At 41.2% G+C, this 7,465-nt stretch overlaps 1 protein-coding gene and 1 long non-coding RNA gene across 3 annotated transcripts in view; one reads left to right on the forward strand and one right to left on the reverse strand.

Moving 5' to 3' along the window:
- The window catches only part of ARHGAP24 (Rho GTPase activating protein 24), a 629,348-nt gene that overhangs the window by 139,423 nt on the left and 482,460 nt on the right, over positions 1-7,465 (reverse strand). The window lies entirely within an intron of this gene.
- Positions 1-7,465, forward strand: part of LOC109303637 — a 12,458-nt gene that overhangs the window by 4,044 nt on the left and 949 nt on the right. The window contains exon 2 of the long non-coding RNA XR_002099162.1: positions 5,446-5,601. This is a non-coding gene — a long non-coding RNA (uncharacterized LOC109303637). The remainder of the gene's footprint in view (positions 1-5,445; positions 5,602-7,465) is intronic.

The following is a 7,465-nucleotide window of genomic DNA, read 5'->3' on the forward strand; positions in this document are numbered from 1 at the left end:
AAAAAAAAAGGATCAGGCCCCTCACCGGTTCTGCCTTCAGCAGGTGCCTCCTGAAGTCAGAAGTGGCAAGGGGCCTGATCCTTTTTTTTTGTGGAGCCTGCCCACCTCTCCCATGGCTGGAGGGCTAATCAACAGCTGTATTGTTACAATTTGCAACATTGTAAACTCAACTATATCTGGATTTAATTTAGTTTGCAATAATGCAAAGTCATTTAGAACCCCCAAAAGTCTTGCCCATGTACACTGTGATGCCATTAAGTCACAGAAAGTGACATTTCATTATTTTAATAGTGTCACATGTACAAGCACCCATGAACATTTGGATAGGAAGTCTCTTTGAATTTTCCAATTTTTAAGTAAATTCCCTTTGACTGTGGTTCCATGCCCTTTTGTGCTCTATCATGAATAGATCTACTTGGGGCACTGCTGACAAGAAAAAATGCATGAAAGTATTTATGGAAATAAAATTCTGAATTTATAAAAGAAAGCAGTCACAAGTAATTACTCATTAAATATCTCTGACTCCCACACAAAGACAACAGAATTCTAGTTTACTTGTGGACAAGAAACAAATAGATAGACAGAAAAATTTATTGGAAAAAATAACTCCCTACAAATAATTCTTCCAACTGTACCCCAATGGGTATCTTCTGGCAGGGGCTTTTGTTCTACACCCAGTTAAATGGACCGCATTCCTGGTATCTTAAACATAACATAACATTAATACCATCAACATTAAAATCATCCCATTATTAAAGAACACTGAACGGCTGAAAAGACAATAGTGGAAAGAGTAATATTGAATTGCCAAGGACTGTTTCTGAGCTGAGGAAGCCTGTTCAAGACGAGTGGCATGAGGAACCAGCTGAATGACCACAGTATGCCTGACAACAAGCTTTTCTAAAAACTATAACCCATGCCAATTCTACAGCTTATCTTTCAGGAGCAGCTGTTGAACTGTGAGATGGAGGAAGAAGTTCCAGAATTCCTCTTTCTTATGAAATTTACCCACTGACTGGAAGGATGGAATGTCACAGTGGAAAAAGCTGGCCTGGGAGACAGGAGACAAAATGCCTTTCCTTTATATCAGTTCCCATTGTAGAATTTTCTCGAAGTAAAACGCTGCAGGTGTGAACAACAAAAGAGGCAACCTCCATGAGAGAAAAAAATTTTCTATTGTTTGATTATGAAATAACAGCAATTGCTTTTCTACTTCTTTTGATACAATACAGAGAACAAGAGCCAGTGGGATCTGGGGAATGACAAACAGTTCCCTAGATGCCAATTTAAAAAAGTATAATAGAATTTTTCTCACCAAATGCCTTCCTAAATAGAATATTGTTGTAGAATGGAGGTACCGGATGGGCTGGGACTATAATATAACATAAGTGTACCCCAGATAGTTAAACTATCTAGTTCATGTACTGCACTGGTATGGAGTTCAGCAGAAGTGGAACTATCCATCCAAGAAGCAAAGCAAATATTTGAGTGTATCTCCTGTACTAAAATCTGTGAGACCATAGCTAGATTTCTACTAGAAATTAAACTGACTTGAGTATGTCGAGATTAAGTACAGTCACACTGATGGCTGCAGATATACCCCTAGGGTGTAGGTAGTGTTCAGGTTTTGAAGAAGTGCCTCATGGTTAGTTCTGCCATGGAATGTCTGTTTGGGGCAGCTGTGGTCAGCAGCAGGGTTTGACCATTGCCTTCAGTTTTCTAACTAGAGTTATCTTTGGCTCAGAGCTGCGCCCCCCGCCCCAGAACTGGGGCATGGGTGTTTTGGCCAAGATCATTCTTTGAGCACATCTGTTAAAGAACTGGTACAGAAAGTCTGTCAGCCACAATCATAACACACAAATTCTGCATTGCTGATTTTTCCTCACATGGAGAATTGACCTGAAGTGTACTACTAGTCAGCACAGGAGCAGCAATATTTTGTAAAATTTTATACACAGGTGTTAATCTATACCAAAATAACCTATCACCATTCCAGTCAAGAATATTCTTCCTGATCAAGACATGATATGGAAATAAGTGAAATGGTTCCCAAAATACAGAAGTCCAGTCACTAAACCATATAAGTTATTTCCTGGACCTCTAAAATGTCATTTCTTTTCCATGGCAGGCAGCAAATCTTTCACATTCTTCCTCTATGATTGTGAGAGTCCACAAACATAGTGGAGACAAGTATACTGAGGGCCTTGTAACAACTTATGCTGTGAGCTGTACAAATGCTAATCAGACTGCTTTCTGTGGTCAGATTGGGCAAAAATTGTTACTTCTGTCTGAACCCTTTAAGGTGTTAAGTGCAGACAATCCACGAGTTAGGAATTCCAGGAGCTGCCCAAAATTACCATGTCACAAGGACCTGAGCTGCCTCGAGAAAATTTCTGAAGGGAGTCCACAGACTTGTTTCATAACAAAGTGTTCTCCTTCCTAAAGTTACCTACCTCTTAATGCATATGAGGATTCAGTAGACACAGATGGTATGTATGGATTAGCATATGCTCTCTTGTGTTCTCTCATTGCAAGTAGCTGAGGTACAGCAACACTGCTTCCTCCCTGGCACAAGATCTATTCACTCAACCTCTGCCTGAAAGCAGAATTGGGCTGATCTGACCACTGGTAAATCAGTTTAACACTATGCCTCAGTTTATCCTATGTAAAATGGGAACAATATCTATGTAACTAACAGAGGGTAGGTGGAATGGAGGGTTCTGCCATTTAAATTAATGTTCTCAAAGTTTCTCAATGGTACCCATGATATTCTTCAAAAGGTGTTACGAAGCTCAAGATATCTAAATACAACATACTTATTCTTTTCCCCAGTGAAATTTTGTACATGATACTTATGCTAACTTTTTGTATTTTCCAGGTATTGGGTAGTTCCCAGCTCCCTCAACCCCTTACTAACAATAATAATAGTAATAATAATAATACTAATGAAGTGATTTCTCCTAACCCCTCTGCCATTCAAATTCAGTCTCCACATTAATAATTGTATGATGAAGCATCTAGGACTGGGGGAAAATACCTCTTCTGACTTAACAGATTGAACAGATTTTGCATTCAGATAAACTAAATTCCTAACTCTGTCACTGACATACCATGTCACATTAAGGAAGTCACTTAATTTTTCTATGCCTCAGTTACACTAACAGTAAATTATTAATTATGGACCATTGGTTTTCAACCTTTTCGTTTGCAGACCCCTGCAACATTTTGAATGGAGGTGCAGACCCCTTTGTAATTGTAAATGTGGCTATTCACATACATTTGATTGATCATAATCATCTTTTGCAGATCCCTCAGATGTAGTCTGTGGTCTGTGGACCACAGGTTGAAAATCATTGTCATAGGTGCTGACTTTGTTTTTTGCTGGTGGGTGCTAAAAAAACCCTAAAAACAGGGCTTTACTTTAAACTTGGCATGTTCCTGTGCCAAGCCCCATGAATGGCCAGAAGAGGCAAGCATGTTACTTCAACTCAGCTCTGTAGTGTCTGTAAAGATCAGGTGCTTTAGTGGGACTTTTTTGTGCTTTTATCTAATAACTGACTGAATTAACTTAAGCTAAAAGCACCAAAAAGCCCTGCTGGAACACCCAATCTTTACACACCTTGCAGAGCCAGGTTGAAGTAGCGTGCTTCTTCTTCCACTAAAGTGTGTTTTGGTTTGTTTGTTGTTTTTTTTAATGTCCACATGCAGTGCTCATGGGTGCTGAGCACCCATTTGTTTATTTGTTTGGTGCTTGAGCCCCAGAGCACCCATAGTGTCAAAGCCTATGGCCACTGTTATAGGACAGCATCCTCCTTTGCCAAATACTTTGATATCTGTGGCTGAACAGTTCTGCTTTAAGGGCGAATGAAATTAATTTTAATTTTTCATGGGAAAGAGAAGATGGAAGAAGCAATAGGATTTAGAGGGAAAAGAGGTCAGTTCAAATCTATAGTGAATATATATTGCTTTATTTTTACCAGTAATCAAATTCAGATTTAGCCAATTAGGCCCAATTCTCTCAGTGATCCAGATAAATCAAGTCACGTAAAAACAACAGTTTAGAAAACCACAAACAGGTTCTATCCCTTAAGCATTCCTAATTCAATTTCTGTCTATTCACAGGGTCTTTTCCCCAGTAAAAGTAGCTTTTGATCAGCTAAGCAACTAAATTTCAAGGTCTATTCTTTTCTCTGTATTTATATACAACTTCCATTACAACACTCAAATGAATGGTAAACAAAGCCTGAGAGGTGGGAAAAGTCTTCTTAGAACCTGAGTCCTGACACTGCATCCTAGGTAGCTGCAAGCTGGTAAATTTTATCTGAAGAGGAAGGTCAAAATCTTAACCACACTCATAGCAGCACCAGTGAAACAGCAGGAGTAAGTTTACATGGAACTAAATTTACCTGTTATGAAGGTCCATTACAAGACATGGATGAATCTGGTAGGCACTGTTTTGTATGAAAGAAACAAAGAGTTTGGTACTCTAAAAAGCCTGAGACTTGTGCTCCAAAAATATTTCAGGAGACAGAAAAGAATCAGGTAGAAGCCATAATAGGTTGCAGGTATTAATGTTTGATGAGTGTCATCTTACTTTCTTCCCACCCTCAGTTATCAAGAAACATGTGAGAGAGAAAATGGGGACTTTCAGATGTCTGCATTCAGGTGATCAGGTACTTTAGATGGAATCCTTCCTAACCACAAATACTAATGAAAAGAAATCATTCCTACCTTTCTAAAAACTGGAATAAATGATAGGGAAAATGACACAAACCCACATAGGTGTCCTCAGGGTTATGTAAAGGGAGGGGTGAGAGCAGTGACTGGTATTACAGAGGTGGCTGTATCCCCACTCCCAGCTTCTCCCCAACTGAGACAGTAAACCACACTGCAAGAGCAGAAACCAGGGACCTTTCTTAAGTCTGCAAATCAGATAAGAATCTCTCCCCTTGGTGTTTAGCACTCAGCTTCCCCACTTTCCCTTCTGTGCTCAGCTACATATCCCCTCCTTCTCATCCCATTCGCCCTCTCCCTTGAACCTACTGTTACCCTTTCTGGCTGACTTGGGTGGCTCGGAGAGTTCCAATCCTGCTCCTGCCCACTTCAGTTGGGCTGCACTGGGAACTGGGCTTAGCCAAGGATACCATCAGTGGCAGCATCAGACAGGTTCCTCCTCCCTGAGCTTGCTCCTGAGATGGCAGGGAACACCAAGTAGCCTTCCTGCCACTGTGGCTACTGCTGTTCCTGGGTGAGCCTGGACCCCATTCAGCCCTGCTGGAATGGGGCAGGAGTGGATCTGGAGTTCCCCCCATCCCCTGGAGTTGCTGGAGACACTGGGGACAGTGGAAGTGGCAAGCAGAAGAGAAGGGGAATAGGAAGGGAGAAGGCATGTTACTGAGCACTGAAGGGAAAAGAGGATGTGGAATTCCCTTAATTTTTTTTAAGTCCACAGATGCTGCTCCCACATTGTGGTCCAAAAGGGTTGGGGGGGCCGGTGACCATGTCATTGCACCCCCTCTGGATCCATCCCCACAAACTCACAGTGATCAAACAGGATCTGATTCTCAGCTCACAAAAAGCAATATACTCAGACATACCAATGTAAGTCAATTTCAACCCCATTAAGCCAGTTTGGATGCTCAAAAAAATGAACAAGGAATGAGGCTCTGAGTATGAGATCAATGAGATAATGGGATAACTGGCCAAAGTAGTCTGCTGCAGTATCATCAGTTGAGGTTTTTCAAAAGGGAAGATGATATTTAGAGGAAATTTCTGCTCCTCTGACATGCCTACAACTCTTGATGCAAGATGTCTTGTTCAGAATTGTGCCCTTCAAGAGTTAGTAAAGGGGACAAGACTACACTATTACAGTGGGGTGGATTAAAGTATTCCAAAAGATTTCCAACAGTTGTTTCTTGCACACTGAACAAGCTTATAGTACAAGTTCATTGTCAAGGTTATGTATTTTTTGCCTTTCTGGGGAGGGTCCAGAGGAGGGCCACTTGTATGGTTGAGGGCCTCTGTAGCCAGCCCTATGAGGAGAGGCTGAGGGACCTGAATCTCTTCAGTCTCTGCAAGAGGAGACTGAGGGGGGATCTTGTGGCTGCCTACAACTTTATCAGGGGCCACCAGCAGGGACTCGGGGAAAGGCTTTTCACTAGGGCCCCCCTTGGAGTCACCAGGAACAATGGCCACAAGCTGAGGGAGGATAGGTTTAGGTTAGATATTAGGAAGAACTACTTCACTGTAAGGGTGGCCAGAGCCTGGAATAGGCTGCCCAGAGAGGTGGTGCTCTCACTTTCCCTGGAGATCTTCAGGAGGAGACTGGATAGGCACCTGGATGGGGTCTTATGACCCCTCCCACCCCCAGTGCTCATTCCTGCCCATGGCAGGGGGTCAGACTAGATCATCTGTCTAGGTCCCTTCCAACTCACTGATTCTATGATTCTGTGATTTTGGTAGTCTGGCACCAAGGTGACTTGTCATAAATAGGTTACTTTGGTTTTGTGAAACTAATTGTCTATGTGGAATCTAAACATGTCTGCAATTTGGAAGAGCTGTAACGTCTGTGTTCTCCTCTGAGCCATGTCCTCTAAAAGTCCCTACTTCAGCAGAATTAGGTGGTCCCAGATTAAATATTTCCTAGCAGAATTCTCCATACTTTATAGAAGTCCTTTGCTCTGAGCAAAGAGCTGACTCAGCTTTCAGAGCAAAAGTAACCTCTAGCTTTCCACCTGAAGAATGCTGGATTATAATATAGAGCAGAGCTGTTCAGGCCTTTCTAAATTCAATATATTATGCGTGCTAATAGGACAAGTGATAAAGTATGTTCCCAAACTCTCAACTGAACTGCTACAGTTGTGGAATGATGTTTAGAAATGTTGAACAATTAAGACAGATAGATAATAATGCAAGGAAATTTAGGGTTTAAACTGTGTAAATTAATTTAGTGGAAGCTAAACTTAATCAGACACTCATTTCTCCTGCCATTAATTCTTCATTTCTCCCTCCTTTTTTCTTATCTGCCCGCTAATCTCCCAAACTACTTTTGTAATTTTAAGAGTACCTAGTTTGTCATTCCTATTTTTCATATACTTTTTACTCAGTTGCTTTTTCTCTCATTTTGTTATATATAAATAGAAGTTTAGACATGTACATGCATATTCCATATGTATCCATTGTGAGAATTTGGGAAATCTCTTGGGAGAATTTATGAATTCTAGCTGACATTAGGAAAAATATCATTATGAAAACTGCTGCATAACTGAATGCCCCTGCCTATGTATATCCTCTGTGGGCTGGCAGGGCTAGTTCATTTATTTGCTAGCCAGGGACAATGGTGGGTCATATGGGCTAGATACAGATATTCAGAAAGCCCAAAGCAGAATCGATCCAAGTTATGTGGTTTTCTGTAAGCAGCATAGTTTATATTGGTAGCGAACAGAATATGCATTTGCCTGGGGGG

This window comes from Gavialis gangeticus, unplaced genomic scaffold, assembly GCF_001723915.1.
Source record: "Gavialis gangeticus isolate Ggan-Ray unplaced genomic scaffold, GavGan_comp1, whole genome shotgun sequence".
Lineage (NCBI taxonomy): Eukaryota > Metazoa > Chordata > Crocodylia > Gavialidae > Gavialis > Gavialis gangeticus.